Source organism: Dasypus novemcinctus, chromosome 8 (genome assembly GCF_030445035.2).
Source record: "Dasypus novemcinctus isolate mDasNov1 chromosome 8, mDasNov1.1.hap2, whole genome shotgun sequence".
In the NCBI taxonomy this organism is placed as follows: domain Eukaryota; kingdom Metazoa; phylum Chordata; class Mammalia; order Cingulata; family Dasypodidae; genus Dasypus; species Dasypus novemcinctus.
The window spans coordinates 39,193,688-39,211,482 of record NC_080680.1 but is presented as its reverse complement, the minus strand read 5'-3'; the positions used below and the strand labels follow the sequence as shown (position 1 = coordinate 39,211,482).

Genomic DNA, 17,795 nt, shown 5'->3' with positions numbered 1-17,795 from the left:
ATAGTATGTGGTTAGAGAATGAAGAGCTGCAGTTTAATCTGTGCAGAATTGGTAAGAAGATGTTTGGAAATGTTTGGAAATAAATAGAAATGATGAAAGCACATCATAGGATTTGTAATTCCTATGATATATATGATTCCTACCATATGAATATGATAATGTTTATTTTTTTGCTGTCATTTTTCTTTTTTTTTTTGAGTGATGAAAATGCTCCATTGTTGTTGAAGTGATGAATGCACAACTCTAAATGATACCAAATGCCATTGATTGTACATTTCAGACAAATTTCATGATTTTTGAGCAAAAGTAATAATAGAGTGGGTTGGGGGAAAATACACAAAATTAAGATATGGTCTATAATTAGTGTTAATACTTTGATGATGCTCTTTCATAATGTGTTACAACTGTTTCATGACAATGCAAGGTTTTAGTGGTAGAGTGATATATGGAAGTCCTGTATGATGTTATGCATGTTGGGCTTTTTTTTTTTTTGTAAAATCACAACTTTTGTTATATATATATTGTTTATATATGTTCATGTATGAATGATATACCTCAGTAAATTTTTTGAATGGAAAAAAAGGAAGTTAGCCTGAGTCCTATTGATGGAAGGAGGGTTTGTTCATTTTGTAGGGGTGGGTTTATGCAGGTGCATTTTATTTTGAATTAGATCAAAGGTAATGGACTAGGGGCTTGATTGGCTATCTGGATTAATTGCCTTGGTGGGGATTTCAAGTTTTAGAACATAAAGAGGAAACTCAAGAGGGTATGATTTATTTGTCTCTGAGTAGTCCCCAAATGATTTTATCAATTTTCCCCCTTTTGGTCATTCCATGATTACAAGGGTTTGACCAAAGATGTTATTCTCTCACTTACCACTAAAAATATTTTCATGTTTCATCTCCAATTTCACAAGTTAGTTGAAGTTGGAGAGTTTTGTCATCCTATTCATGCTAGTTTTGTATCATCAGTTATATACAGAATCTCAGTTATATAGAGAAATCTGACCACAACTGAGAGATACTATGTTTAAGAGGATGACAACTTCCCCTATTAAGGTATCTCTGAGCCAAGGTTCCCATGACCCTAGAAGCTAACCATAGATAATCGTATCGATCAGATTTTGGAGGTGTTTAAGCTGACTTGGCTGTTTCTTTAGCATGGGCTTCTGCTGCCACCACCTTCTTGGTAAACATCTTCTTGGCTTTCATTTACAAATACTGAGCACTAGGTCCCCACTAGTGTACACACCTCCTTAGAAAGCCAGAATACAGTCTAATGCCAATCAATTTTGTAGTCATTTTGTGAAGTGCCAATACTTCCTCAGTGAGTGAGGTGATGGCCTGCCCTAGGTGGAAAACAGATTTCTCTAACCCTAAAGCTACTCTTTCTAATACCATCTGTAATCTTATAGTGTATCTTCCAACACAGGAGATAGCTGCCCCAAAGACAAGGGGAATAATACTGAGAACAAAATACCCCATGAGTTTAACCTGGTTTATGGGTTTTTCCATGATCCATTTAGATTTGTATTTAGTCTGGCAATAGTCTCTATTTTTTTTTAAGGAGTTACTGGGGATCAAATCTGGGACCTTGTATATGGGAAGCATCCACTCAAGTGTAGGGAGCTACACTCCCTACCCTGGTAATAGTCTCTTTATAAATTTCTATGGTGTGGGAAGAGGTGATAAGCCCTCATATTTCTAATTTTCCCTTTTGGAAGCTTATCGTAAATAACCATTTGGGAAAGAACATAAGCTATAGTAGCAATTTGATATGGTTTTTGAGATCCAAAAATAGAAACTGGATTATGATTGCATATTGGTCTGTCTGAGGTTTCATTTTACTTGATTAAATTATGATTAGGACTTTGATTGGACAGTGTCAGTAGGGTGTTGAGTCCCTCCCCCTTGGTGGGTGGGACTCACAGATAAAAGACATGGCAAAAGACAGAGTTGGGAGTTTTGAGCTGGAGCCTGGGAAGTGAACACACAGGAGAAGAACACAGAGGAATAGAGACAGCGCCTTAGACATGGCAGAAGCCCTGGGGAGAGAGACCAAGCAATTTATCTGATAGTCTACATCTTGGCCTAGTGGAGAGAGCACGGCAGCTAAACTCAGAGAGAAATGGAGCCCCAGGAAGAAAGGAACCCAAGAAGCCTCAACTCTTGGCACTTGTCGGCAGCCATCTGGCCCCAAAACGTGGCAATAGACTTTGGTGAGAGAAGTGACTTATGCGTCACAGCTTGGTAACTGTAAGCTTGTACCCCAAATAAATACCCTTTATAAAAGCCAATAGATTTCTAGTATTTTGTATCAGCACCCCTTTGACTGACTAGTACAGCTATATAATAGGAACTAACTCAATTTATGGGTAGTATATTGTATAAAGAACTTAATAAGGGTATCTATTGCCATTAAGGAATGGGATATTGGCATTTAGAGATAATTGGACGTAAACTACAAAAGATGAATCAAAACCACCATCATTTTTTCTTATCTGATACTAGTCCCATTTAACCAACAATTTTCTTTGCTTGACCTTTCAGCCTACCAGAAATTTGTGCCTTGAGGAGAATAAGTTCTTATGTTATTAAAACCTTAGGGTGCTTGGAGAAAAATGGTATTTCTAAAGGGGGACTGGCCCCTACAGTGTGCTCCTAGCTTATGAAAGTAAAAGGAGCCTTGCCATATAAAAACTAAACATTTACTATACCCTTAGGGTGGTTATTTTTATCTGTCTGGTTTCTAGTGAAAACACCTATTCCTTGAATTGGAGAGGTTACATGTAATTCCAGCCTTGGGGGGTTCTTATGGCACAGTCCAGAGTCTTTCCAAAAAAGGAGATCTATCTGATTAGGTATCTGATATTTCCTGTCACGGCCAAATCTACAAGTATAAAGTGGATGGTGTTTTAGTTTGCTAGGCTGCTGAAATGCAATATACCAGAAATAGGTTGGCTTTTAACAATGGGAACTTATTGGTTTATAAGCTTACAGTTTTAAGGTCAGGAAAATGTTCAAATCAAAGCATCATTAGGCAATGCTTTCTTCCTGAAGACTGGCTGCCAGCAATCCTGGACTTCTCTATTACATGGCAAGGCACATGGTGGCTTCTGCCGGTCTCTCCCTTCTCTTCCTGTTTTGTTTGTTTTTGCTTTCAGTTTCTGGCAACTGTGGCTTTTCTCCTCTTTCTTCATATTCATCTTGTTTATAAAGGACTCCAGTAAGAGGATTCATCTGGGCCATGTCCCAGATGAAATAACCTAATCTAACAGTCCTACATGCAATAGGTTTACACTCACAGGACCATTCCTGTGAGCTCGAAAGACATGATTATTGGGTGTCCATAAAAGTCCCAAACTATGACAGATAGTTATTAGAAAAATACCTGTTTTAGTATTGAGTAGGGGATAGGCACAGACACAGAAGTTACTCTGATTGAATTTGTTTGCTATATGATGTGCTAGAAAGATAAAGAAATTGTGTTCAAGGTAGGAGTATGTAGGGCAGAAATGGGGTAAAGAGGAGATAAAGGAAAATCATGGTGAAGGTATAGGATGAATAAGAACATTTAGACAGAGAGTAAAGATGAGGAATAAGAAAGGAAATTCAGGTGTGTGTTGATTCATGATCTTGGGTATTATCTACTCGTTTTAACATCTTGGGCAGAAGCTCCCTATATAGGATATTGTCTGCTTGTAAAATTCTTGAGTCAATTTTAGCTTGAGATCCCAAAAATGGGAATAAACTCTCAAGAGCTTGGAGCATGTTTTAGTTGTGACAGGTGGAGCCAGAGGTCAATTCCCTGTAGTTTTACTGTCATAGTGGTGGTCGATGTCTTAAGATCCTTTCATTTAGATTCTAAAGTAGTTTTTCTTTGATGCCTCTTCCAGCATGTCAAGTCTCTAAGTTGAATGTCATGTAGAATCCACTGTTGAAGAATTTCAGGAAAGACAGCCTAGATCTGTGAGTGGCAGAACTGGGTATATGAGATTAGTCCCTTAGAGTAATCAGCATTTTTATATTGTAACAGGCTGAAGTCCAGTAAAGCAGGAGAATTAATAAGCTTCATGAGTCTTCCCATTATGATTTCATAACTGGTGTATTCCTGATGAGCTAGATCTCATGGCTATCAAGGCCAAGGGAAGAATCGTAGGCAAGGTAGAAAGAGAAGGATTCAAATAAGCTAACTTAAGTTAGTTTAAGTTTTAAGATACCATTTGTTCTTTCTACATTTCCTGACAGTTGAGGGTGGTAGGGACAGTGAAGCTTTGGGTTGATGGGTAAGACCTTGCAAAGTTCCTTGATTACAGTTCTGGTAGTTGGGGCCTCTATGGGCTGAAAGAATAGCAGGAATTCCCCTGGTGGGGAAAACAAAGTCTAATAACTTTTTTAGCTATAGTGAAGGCAGTAAACTTGTGACAAATGCGAGCCTTTATCCATCCAGAAAACAGACATATGATAACAAGGACATATTCATGCAACTGAGAGTTAAGAATTAAACATCATTAGCATTATTGAATCATTATATAGATCCCTTTCGCTGAAAGCAAATACCGAAATTACTGAAACTTGAGGAACTAGAAACCAGATACCATTATCTCTGATGATTGTAAAACTATATAACATTTATCTGCTGATTGTAAACAAAACAAAGCAAAAAAAAACTTGTGAGTCTGCTGTTTTATAACCCCCATCCTATTTTACAATTTTAATGAAGGAAACTGAGCAAGCTCCACCCCAGTTACTCATTAGAATAAACTGCCTGTCTTTAGATACTATAAAACTATCAGAATTACTACAGTTTAGGGAGGCAGAGTTTAAGCCAATAGCCCATCTGACCACCTTGCTATGTGCTAAGAATAAAACTCTTTCTCTCTTTGAAACCCTGGTGTCTCAGGAATTAGTCATTAATGAAGTGGGTTGAGCAATGAAGCCCACTCTTGCTTGGTAACATTCACATCCCATAGAAGAAGGAAGGGGCTGTATAAAGTCCATTTGAAGATGCCCAAAGGTCCTGTTGATCAAGGTATTTGACCCTGTCCCACCTTTACAGTTTTACCAGGGTTATGTTAATTGACAGGTAAAACATACTTTTTATACTTGCTTTGCTTCTCTTTTAAAATTTCTCCCCCACCCCCACTTTTTTCTTTTCTTTTTTAAATTGCTGAAGATGAAGCTCTGACCTGTAGCTGACTGCAGGCACTTTCAGAGAAGCATCAGCATAATAGAATTTAACTGACAATTTAATTGTTTTTGTGGCATGTAAAGTTTTTTAAAAAAAGAATAACAAAAGTTATAACCAAAAACACTACACTGTTTTCTAATATCATGCTGGTCAGTATGAGGACACTATCAAATCTCTAGCAATTTTATATAATAATTAAATATTTATATGAATAATATTTTACCATTATAAATTTACCAGCAGAAGGTTAGAAAATCCCTTTTGACAATTCCCATGCAAATCATAATATATCAGATGAACCCATTTCTTGTGCCTCTCTTTTTATAAGGTGAAAGAACAAATCCTTTTTGATTTTCCAGGGGCCCTCTGGAAAATCCCAAGACAGTTTGAAATAAAAATGATACTCTTTAGGGTTTGATTTTGAGAAGGCAAAAGTTGCTAGGAGCTATGAACACTTGACTGAAATAAGATCATAGGTCACTGTGACAGTTTGAGATTATTTTATGAATCCCCAAAAGAGAAAGATTGCATTTGTAAACTGATCTGTTCCTCTAGGTGTGATACCCTTTGATTGCATTGGATTCAGCTGAGATGTCTTTGATTGGATTACCTGTTAAGCTTAGACTTCTAGATTCCGCTACATCAGAGGGTGTGACTCAGGTTGAGTCCCCATCCCCTTGCTGGGTCTGATATAAAATGGACACTCACTCAAGAAGACACATGGGAAGAGAGAGAGCTCTGACATTTTTGATCCTGGGGCCCCCAGGAGAGACAAGACATTTGCCTGATAGTTGGTAGCTGATTTTGGGAAGAGAACAGAACAGCTGAGACTGATGTAGAGGACCTGGAAAGAAAGAGCCCTGTGCCAGGATAGAGAGGAAGCCCCAAGAAACAAGCCCTATGCCAGCCTACAGTTGAGATTGGAAAGATGCTGGGCCCGTGAAGCCTCAGAGGAAGAGCAAGCCCAGAGGGGAGGGCTGAGACCTGGGAGAGATCACCCACCATCTCGCCTCAACACATGGCTGCTGACTTAGTGAGAAAGTACCTCTTATAGTACCTTGAGTTAGACTCTGCATGGCCTTGGGACTGTAAGTTTTACCACCAAATAAATACCCTTTATGAAAGCCAACAGATTTCTGGTACTTTGTATCGGTACCCCTCTAGTGGACTGATACAGTCACTGATAAGCAATAGTTGATTACCTACCTAACCAAGTATCAAAAAAAGATTTGAAAAGTAAATATAGGGAGCAGATGTGGCTCAAGCGGTTGAGCTCCCACCTCCTACATGGGAGTTCTGGTTTGGTTCCTGGTACCTCCTGGGGAAAAAAACCTAAACTTACAACAAGTGAAACAACCAAAAGTCCAACTCAGGGAAGCTGATGTGGCTCAGTGGTTGAACGCCAGCTTCCCAGGTTCAATCCCCACCCCCAGTACCTAAAAAAAAGTAAACATAGGAGATAACATGACAGGGAAAAAAGGAAACAAAACTTAGTTCTTTTAAAAGTAAGAAGATATATTCTTTTAAACAGTAAAGGATGATAAAGTTAATACAAATACCACTGAGGATATTATTCTGATATGACATAAAATTTTTGTCTTTTAGGCAGATGACTCAGTTAAGAAAAATCTTTTGTAACCTCTCACTAAGTGCAGACCAATAATCTAGAAAATTTCATTTTAACAGAGATAAAACCAAACTTTAGTTTTGTGTGACCATATTGGTTGGTGTGAAAGCTTAAAAAAATCTTATAAATGATACTATCAAATCCTAGTCAGCATTGACCATGAGAAATAAAATTCATTTCTACAAACCTTCTACAGTTTTCTATATCCATCTAGATTTTGTCTTATACTTTCCTGTTTCTCATTCTGCAATACCTGGTTGAATTACTTTAGGACAAAACTACTCTTTTTCCATTACGAAAAAGCATCCTGCATACCTGCATATATAAGTTTCTATAAAGATCTTGGATATTGTCTTCAAACCAACAGCCTATAAAACACAATAACTGTTGAAATGAAGGTTGTCAGAATAGTAACTCAATTTGGTTAAACATGAATTTACATTTTTCATTTTTAACATCTAGTTGGTATAATGCTAGTATATTTGATCAGTAAATCTGAATAAGTTTAGGAAGAACATACCCATGTAGACTAAAACTGAATGCTTGCACTGTACTTAACATTGAGAACTCAGAAGACATAATAATATTTTACCCATTCTGTTTGCCAAAGGTTTACCTAGATTATGTGCTCTTGAATTTTAAAAACATTTAGATTTAATTTTACACATATTCTTTTTACATTGGAAGTTCTAGAAGTTTGGTTTCTTTAATTTCTGGGATTTTAGGAGTAACTTATATATAAAAACTCATTCAGGGGAGCCAATGTAGCTCAATGGTTAAGTGCCTGCTTCCCATGTACGAGGTCCTGGGTTTCATCACCACTACCTTCTAAAAAAACAAAAACAAAACTTATTTATCTTTAAGCAATCTATATAGATCTTTCTTTCTTCCCTTCTTCACTTCTTTCCTCCTTCCCTTCTTCACTTCTTTCCTCCTTCCCTCCTTCCTTCTTTTCTTCCTTCCTTTCTTCTAGGAGGTACTAGGGATTGAACCTGGAACCTCAGGCATGAGAACAGGTACTCAACCACTCAGCTCCACCCACTCCCCCGAATAGAGCTCTTTTAAGGATTTTTATTTGTTAGTATGGTAGTACCACCTGAAGATAGGAAAATATATATCAAACAAACAGACAGAAATAGAGAGCTAATAGGTTCAATTTAAAATTTTTCAGTCATGAGTCAGGCATTAAAACAAGGAAACACGGCCTCCTCAGAGGTCTGGGCTTGTGGGAACCCCAGGTGGCTGAGCCTTCTGGTCAGGCCCAGTGTGGCAGTTTGAGATTATTTCTGAATTCCAAAAAGAGAGATTATGTTTGTAACTGGTCTGTTCCTCTGGATGTGATCCCCTTTGATTGTATTAGTCAGTTGAGATGTCTTTGATTAAATTATGTTAAAATTATGACTTTGATTCGACCATGTCAGTAGGGCATGACTCAGAGTTGAGTCCCAGCCCCCTTGGTGGGCTACATAAATGGACATTCACTCAAGAAGACACACAGAAGAAGATACGGAAGAGAGAACTTGGTCATTTCAGTCCTGCCATGTGACAAAAAGGAGAAGGCTCAGATGACTAAAGCCCTGGGAAGAGAGACGAGCCCTATGCCTACAGCTGATATCAGAAGCTGGGTCCATGGAGCCTTAAGAGGAAGAAGGAAGGAGAGACCAGACAGATGTCACCCGCCATCTTGCTTCAACACATGGCAACAGACTTTGGTGAGGAAGTAACCTTGAGTTGGATTCTTAAGGAACTTATAACTGTAAGCTTCTACCCCAACTATTTACCCATTATAAAAGCCAACATATTTTTGGCACTTTGCATCAGTTTGCACTGTATGGCTGACAATACACCTGGTGACCTGCAGCTGCAGCCAAGTCAGAGGACCCGGCCTGCAATCCAAGACCTTCTAGAAGCCTAGAGGTGGAAGGGTCCATGGGGACAATATTGATACTTCTTTGTTCAACACATTGGAAAACAGAAGAAAGAAATTGAACTGTCTCACCCACTCCTTTTTCTGAGCAAAGACAAAAACTCAAGGAACATCTATGAGAAAGAAAAATACTTTTTGTTTATAAAGAGGAAGATCAGATATTATCCAGCAGAGACCAAATAATGATGAAATCTGAGCACCAGGCCCTTCAAGAAGGGACAAAAGTTCTGAAACGTAAAACAAAAAATGACTGATAAAGAAAAGGCCGGAAACGGACTTGGCCCAGTGGTTAGGGTGTCCGTCTACCACATGGGGGGTCCGCAGTTCAAACCCCGGGTCTCCCTGACCCGTGTGGAGCTGGCCCATGTGCAGTGCTGATGCACGCAAGGAGTGCTGTGCCACGCGGGGGTGTCCCCCGCGTAGGGGAGCCCCACGGGCAAGGAGTGCGCCTGTAAGGAGAGCCGCCCAGTGCGAAAGAAAGTGCAGCCTGCCCAGGAATGGCGCCGCCCACACTTCCCGTGCTGCTGACAACAACAGAAGCGGACAAAGAAACAAGATACAGCAAACAGACACAGAGAACAGACAACCAGGGGAGGGGGGGAATTAAATAAATAAAAAAATCTTAAAAAAAAAAAGAAAAGAGAAGGGCAATAGACCTACAGAGAATAAAATAATATAAGGATGGAAAAAAACTGTACTCCTTTAAAACCTTCTAATAAATTAATTCAACTATTGTAGTCAATACACATAATTTTGAGATGTGGGGAGGAAAAACAGAATGAGCGATACAACAAAGCAGGGAGCAGAGGTGGCTCAAGTGATTAGACACCTCCCTCCCATATCAGAGGTCCTGGGTGTGGCTCCCGGTGCCTTCTGAAGAAATAAGGAAGACAAACAGACACAGCAAGAGAATAAGAAATGAAACATTATAAAGAAGCATGACTTCAGAATATCTGCAGTTCAGGGAGGCAGATTTATCTGATCTCCTTGCTATGTGCTAGCAACAAACATTTTTCTCACCCTGATGTTCAGGAATTGGTCATTAATGAAGTGTATTGGGCAACGAAGCCTACTTTTACTCAGTCACATTCATATCCCATGTAAGGAAGTAGCAGTATAAAGTCCATCTGGGGAGTGGGTATGGCTCAAGCAGTTGAGTGCCTGCTTCCCACATACAATGTCCTAAACACAAGAGCAAACACCAAGCAAACAAACAAACAACAACAAAAACAAACAAACAGATAACAACTCAGGGAAGCTGATGTGGCGTAGCGGTTGAACACTGGCTTCCCACTTATGAGGTCCTGGGTTCAATCCCAACCTCAAAAACAAAACAATGAAGATATTATTCTGATATGACACAATTTTTTTACTTTAGGCAATGACTCAGATAGTCAAGAAAAATCTTTTATAACCTCTCATTAAGAGCAGGTCAATAATCAAGAAAATTTCATCATTTTAACAGAGATAAAACCAAACTCTAGTTTTGCATGAATATACTGTTTGCTATTGGAAGCTCTTTTAAAAAAATCTTGTAAGACTATCAAATCTTAGTCAGCATTGACCGTGACAGATAAAATTCATTTCCACAAACCCTCTACAGCTTTCTATATCCATTTAGATTTTGTCCTACACTTTCCTCTTTCTCATTCTGCAATACCTAGTTAAATTACTTTGGACAAAACTACTCTTTTTCCATTACAAAAATACATCTTGCATACCTCCATCTATATAAGTTCCCATAAAGATCTTGGAAACTGTCTTCAAGCTAACATCCTATAAAGCACAGTAACTCTTTAAAAAAACAACAACACTGTAACTCTTTAAAAAAAAACACACAATAGCTCTTGAAATGAGGTTTGTCAGAATAATAACTCAATTTTGGTTAAACATGAATTTATATTTTTCATTTTAAATATCTAGTTGATATAATGCTAGTATATGTGGTCAGTAAACCAGTATAAATTTTGGAGAACATAGCCATGTAGAATAAAATTGGATGCTTGTTTTGTCCTTAACACTGAGAACTCAGAAGACATAGCTGTTTTTTTTTTAACTAACAATATTAACCCAGTCCTGTTTGCCAAAAGTTTATCAAATTTATGAATTACGTGCACTTGAATTTTTAAAATGTTTGGATTTACTTTTTTTCTTCTATTAGTTAGGCCAATAATTTATTCAGGTAGGGAAGGAAGAGAAATGGTAGAAAATAACAGATCAGAGGCCCCAGGTAGGGAGGAAGGTGTTGAAAAGTGATAATGTGGGCTGATTTACTTTTATACATATTCTTTAAAAAAAATATTTATTTATTTCCTCTCCCTCCCCCTTCCCCTCACCCTCCCCGTTTCCCCCCTGCCCTGCTGTTTTTGCTCTCTGTGTCCATTCATTGTGTCATTTTCTATATCTATTTCTCTTTTTGTCTTCTCTTCTCATTTTTTTCCCTCTAGAATTCACTGGGATTTGATCCTGGGGACCTCTGATGTGGAGAGAGGTTCCCTGTCATCTGTACCACCTCAGTTCCTGGTCTCTGCTGTGCTTCACCTTGACTCTCCCCTTTGTCTCTTTTTTGTTGCATCATCATCTTGCTGCGTGACTCACTTGTGTGGGCACTGGCTCTCTGTGTGGTCACTTGGCTCGCTGCATGGGCGCTCGGCTCACTGTGTGGGCCCTTGTGCAGGCACTTGGCTCACCACCCAGGCACTGGCTTACCACATGGGTATGCTTTCTTTTTTCCTTTTTTACCAGGAGGCCCGAGGAATCTGAACCCAGGTCCTCCCATATGGTAGAAGCTCTATCACTTAAGCCACATCCATTTCTTCTTAGATTGGAAGTATTAGAAATTTGGTTTCCTTAATTTCTGGAACTTTAGGAGTATTAATTTATATAAACATTCTATCTTTAAGCAATTTGAATAGAGCTCTTTTAAGGATTTTTATTTGTTAATATGGTAGTACCACCTGAAGGTAGGAAAAAACACATCAAACAGACACAAATAGAGAGCTTGTAGCTTCAATTGAAATTTTTTTCAACCGTGAGTCAGACATTAAAACACAGAAACAGGGCGCACCTAAGCCTTCTGGCTGTGCCCAGCAGCCCGTATCTGTGGCTGGGTGAAAGGGCTCAGTCTATGATTCAAGGCTTTCGGAAGCCTAGAATTGGAAGGCTGTGAGCACAGCACCTCAGGACAAACAACTTATTTGACCTCCTCTTTGAAGTTAGCCCAGTACTATGCAGGACAAGGTTAAACAGGGCATCAGCAGAACTTCTGCCAGTGTTACAATCCAGAACAGGCTTACTGGAAAAGGATGACTACAATTAAAAACTGGTTTATCTAAAAACAGAAACAAAAAAGCAGGTTTATCTAGTTTCAAAATCAGCTCTTCTCAGGATGCAAAAGGAAACGAGACATTATCAAGGAGCATAGCTTCTGAAATTATAACCAGGCCTGCTTCATCTTCTAATACTAAACTGATAGAAAAGTAAAAGACCATTAGCCAGTGAAGACATACACTACCAAAAACAACCCTTGACAGATCAGCTCAGCCCAAAGGAACTGAAGAAGAGAGAAAATCTGTCTGATTGAGTAGAAAGCTGGCAAAGAAAGAATGCTGAAAATGCCTCCTAGCTCTGTACTTTCAAGCCTGAGTATGAAGGAAAAATGAAAAACCGTCTGAGTCCTTCTGGACTACCATGGCAGAAGAAGATGAATAAAGACTATTTCCTGGGGAGTAGATGTAGTTCAGTCTTTGAGCACCTGCTTCCTATGTATGATGAGGTCCTGGATTCAATCCCTGGTACCTCCTTTAAAAAAAAAAAAAAAGAGTATCTATTGAAAAAGTAAAAAAGACATTTTCTGAATGCCTGAACATGACTGACGAGCAAAGCCTAAGAGAAGAAATACTGGCCACACTGAATGACCTGATTAAAAATATTCCAGATGCTAAAAAACTTGTTAAATATTGGATATGCCTTGTATGTCTTGAACCAATCAATCACAAGTCCTATTGAAAATATTATTGCAATGTTTGAAAAAGCCATTTAGGCAGGGGCTCAGCCAATTGAAGAAATATGACATTGTAGGTATTCTAATACTGAAGAGACAAGAAAAATACTGAGATTTGACCTCTTAGATTTGTTCCATGGCTATACAAATCTCAGTATTTTTCTTGTCTGAGTTCCTTTCTTAGTTTAAATTTTCATTTTCATAGCTTCATTTGATGTAGTTTATAGAATGGTGTTAGGGATAGAATATATAATATTTAATAAGTGGGGGAAGGTCTGGATACAGGAAGGAGCGGCTATAAGTATGGTCTGGGCTTTCCTCCCTTTGTTCTGTTTTTGGCCTTTTCTTTCCTAATGAACATATAAATGAAGCTATTGTGGAGACTTTTTGTCCTCCAGCAGCCTCCAAGTACCATTTCCCTCCATCACTGTTTTTCTTTTTGTTTGTTTGTTTGTTTGTTTAGGGTGCCTCTTAATTGCATGCTTTTTTTCCTGAGACATTTCTCAAAGGGGCCACTGCAAAGGCAAATGTCCTTCCTCAGATGCCCCCATCAACACATATATATAGTCACATGACTATGGTGTGAACATACGTAAGAAGCAGGCCTTTAGCAGAAGAGGAGAGGGAGGTTTAGAGCAGAAGACCCCGTCATGCTGTGGTCAGAAGAAATGTCTCTGGGGCCCCGGGCCTTTGGGCTCAGCTTCTGGGATTCTGCTCCCTCCTTGCTGAATGCCCTGTGAGTGGAAATTCCAGGCGAGCACGTGGAGCTGGACACAGGCATCAGAACAGGTAGAAAAAGAGGCTCCTTGCACAGGAGTGAGAGGACTGGCAAACTGCTCACCATGCGACCCAGCTGGGAGACTGCCTAGTGGGCCTCATGAATTCCTAAAACCTATGGCTCCGAGGAGAGACAGAAAATTAGAGGGCTGGAGGGAGAAATCAAATGAAACCAAACGGAAGCCCTGACGATAGAACAGAAACCAAGTGCAAACAAAAGGTACCTAAACCAAAGTCCCGACAAAAAAGCAACTGAACTTGATGCAAACTGGGGAATTCAGATAAAGGAAGGGGTTACCTGGGGGACTCGGAGTCACAGCGATCCCACAGCAGTCACAGCGATCCCACAGCAGTCACAAAAAGGTCTTTCACGCACACGTTGCCTGGCCCGTTGCTGGAACCCACAGTCCCAGAGGGCACGTTCTACATCTCACAGGAGCCTCCAAACTTGTGAAAGACAAATTGGAGTTGAGGTTGCTGAACATTTCATTGAGGATACCAAAGTTTGCTGCAGCAAAAGAAGCCCCAATGGAAGTAGCACCCAGGGTTCTAGGGATGGCAAACGATTCTTATAGACATAAAAAGGAAGTTAGCATGATTCATTGATTAGAGGAGGATTTGTCCACCTGGGCTTTATTTTCTACATTGTTGGGTCAAAGGCAATGAACTAGGAGCTTGATTGCTATCTGGGTCAGCTGTCTTGGTGGGGATTCAAATTTCAAAAGATGTAAAGGAAACTCAAGAGGGCATGGGTTTTTGCTTGGTTTTATTTTTGTTTGGTTTGGGTTTGAGGGATCCCCAGGGCTTTTTTTTTTTAATGGTATGGGGGCTGTAATGAGCCCTGGACCTTGTATGCAGGAAGCTGGTGTTCAACCACTGAGCCACATCAGCTCCCCTGTGTTGGTTTTTTTCATTTGCTTGTTGTTTGTTTTTAGGAGGCACTGGGGACTGAACCCAGGACCTCCCATGTGGGAAGCAAATGCTCAATCCCTTAAGCCACATTTGCTCTTTTCCAGGATTTTGCTTTTTTTTCTTTTTAAAAAAAATTTATTGAAGTATATCGCTCATACATAAACAATAAGTGTATAGTGATAGTGTATTTTCCCCCAACCAACCCTATTATTAATTTTTAAAATTTTTATATCATTTTTACATGAACATACACAAACAGTTAGTGTATAGGAAAAGTTGTGAACTTATGCAAACATGCATAATATCACACAGGGGTCCCATACATCACTCCACCAACACCTTGCATTGTTGTGAGACATTTGTTACAAAATTTCGAAAGAATATTGTCAAAATCTTACTACAAACTATAACCCTGATCTTACATTTGGTGTATTTTTCCTCTAACTCATCCTATTATTATTTGTTAAATATATTTTTATTACAGAAGTTGTAAACTTACAAACAATCATGCACATGTGCAGAATTCCCATAAAACACCCCTCCATCAACACACCACAATGTGGTGGAACATTTGTTACAGATTATGAGATATATCATCAGACTATTACCAGGTCCACAGCATACATTTAGCACACTTTTTCCGTACTCCCCCTATTATCAATATAGCACATCTTTGGCATAGATGCATGACTATTACAATATTACTGTTAACCACAGTCCAAAGGTCACTCCAGTTGTATTTTTCCCCTGCTTCTCCACATTCCCACCATCCTGCAAGTGATGTAGCTCTACCTCACTGAGGACACTCTTGCATCCGTACCATCAACCACAATTCTCACCTACCTTTGGATTTACTGTTTTCCTTTCTTTCCCTCTCTCCTTCCCCTCCTTCCCTCCCTCCTTTCTTGCCCCTTTCCCTCCCTCCCCCTCCTCCTACCTTTCTCCCCTTCTCCCTATCTCCCTTCCTCCTTCCCTACCCCACTCTGGGTTTACTGTGTTATTTAGTTCCTAGATCATTCTCTAGCTTTCTTTCAATTGGCATTTACATCCCTAGACTACCCTTTTCAGCTACATTCCCATTTATAAACCAGCGGTTACTGTAATGTGTTACCATCAACTCTATACATTTCCACACTTTCAGAGTAAAGTTAACTAAAACTACATACATTAAGCATCAGCAGTCTATCTCAGTCCTCCTCTTATCTCCTTTAAGAATCTACCACCTACCACCAAGCCTTGAAGATGTTTTCTTACATTTTCTTCTAGAAGCTTTATTGTTCTTGCTTTATATTTAGGTTTTTGATCCATTTTGAGTTAGTTTTTGCATAAGGTGTAAGATAGGGGTCCTCTTTCCTTCTTTTGGCTTTGGATATCCAGTTCTCCCAGTACTATTTGTTGAATGAACTGCACTGCCCAAGCTGGTTGTGTTTGACAGGCTTGTCAGAAATATCTTGACCATAGATGTGTCTGTTTCTGAACCATCAGTTTGGTTCCATTGGTCTTTGTGTCTGTTTTTATGCCAGTACAATGCTGTTTCTGTTTTTACCACTGTAGCTAATTAATATTATTTAAAGTCAGGAAGTGAGAGTCCTCCAACTTAGCTTTTCCTTTCTAAGATGTTTCTGGCTATTTAGGATCCCTTACCCTTCCAAATGAATTTGATAATCGTGTTTTCCTTTATTTTTTAAAATGGTGGTGGAATTTTTATTGGGATTGCATTGAATCTGTATATCAATATGGGTAGAATTGACATCTCAATGATATTTAGTCTTCCAATCTGTGATCATGGAATGTTCTTTTTTAATTTATTTTAACAATGAGCTGTAGTTTTCTGAATACAAGTGCTTTACATCATTGGTTAAGTTTATTCCTAAATATTTGATTCTTTTAGTTGTTATGATAAATGGAATTTTTTTTCCCTGACTTCCTCCTCAGATTGCGTATCACTAGTGTCTTTTAAAACCTATTTTATCTGGTATAAGTATAGCTACTCCAGCTTTTTTGTTTTTTGTTACTGCATGCATGGAATATCTTTTTCCAGCTTTTCCCTTTGAATCTATTGATATCCTTGGGTCTAAGGTGAGTCTCTTGTGGACAGCATATAGGTGGCTCATATTTTCTTATCCATTCTGCCAGTCTGTGTCTTTTGATTGGGGAGTTTAATCCATTAATATTCAATGTTATTACTGTAAAGGCAGTTCTTATTTCACCCCTTTCGACCTTTGGGTTTTATCTGTCATATTTTATTTTCACCACTCTTTTGAGACTTTTAGTTACTTTTACTGGTATAATCTTCATTTCTAGACTCTCTTCCAAGCCTCTCTCTCCTGTCTTTTCAGACTGTAGCATACTCTTTAATATTTCCTACAAAGCTGGTCTCTTTGATATAAACTCTGTTTCTGTTTTTTTTTTTTTTTTTTAAAGATTTATTTATTTAATTTCCCCCCTCCCCCGGTTGTCTGTTCTCGGTGTCTATTTGCTGCGTCTTGTTTCTTTGTCTGCTTCTGTTGTCGTCAGTGGCACGGGAAGTGTGGGCGGCACCATTCCTGGGCAGGCTGCACTTTCTTTCGCGCTGGGCGGCTCTCCTCACGGGCGCACTCCTTGGGCGTGGCACTCCCCCACGCGGGGGACACCCTTGCGTGGGACTCCTTGCGCACATCAGCGCTGCGCATGGCCAGCTCCACACGGGTCAAGGAGGCCCGGGGTTTGAACCGCGGACCTCCCATGTGGTAGACGGATGCCCTAACCACTGGGCCAAGTCCGTTTCCCTCTGTTTCTGTTTATCTGTGAATATTCTAAACTTGCCCTCAATTTTGAAAGACAATCTTGCTGGATATAAGATTCTTGGCTGGAATTTTTTATCTTGCAATATCTTAAATATATCAGACTACTGTCTTCTTTCCTCCATGGTTCCTGATGAGAAATCAGCACTTAATCTTATTGGGAATCCCTTATATATTATGCATTGTTTTTCTCTTGCTGATTGCAGAATTCTCTTTGTCTTTGGCATTTGACATTCTGTATAGTATGTGTCTCAGACTTGGTCTATTTGGATTTTTTCAAATGGGAGTATGTTGCACTTCTTGGCCATGGATATCTATGTCCTTCGATAGGGTTGGGAAATTTTCTACCATTATTTCTTCATATATTCCTTCTGCCCATTTTCCCTTCTCTTCTCCTTCTGGGACACCCATGACACATATTTTTGCATGTCTCTTGATGTCATTTAGTTCCCTGAGATCTTGTTCAATTTTTTCCATTTTTTTTCTTCATCTGTTCTTTTGTATGTTCACTTTTAGAGACCATTTCTTCAAGCTCACCAATCCTTCTTCTGCCTCCTCAAATCTATTATATGATTC

At 39.2% G+C, this 17,795-nt stretch overlaps 1 pseudogene; it reads left to right on the top strand.

The window, feature by feature from the left end:
* The window catches only part of LOC101441269 (cytoskeleton-associated protein 2-like), a 60,823-nt pseudogene extending 48,007 nt beyond the window's left edge, over positions 1–12,816 (top strand).
* Positions 12,817–17,795: the final 4,979 nt, after the last annotated feature.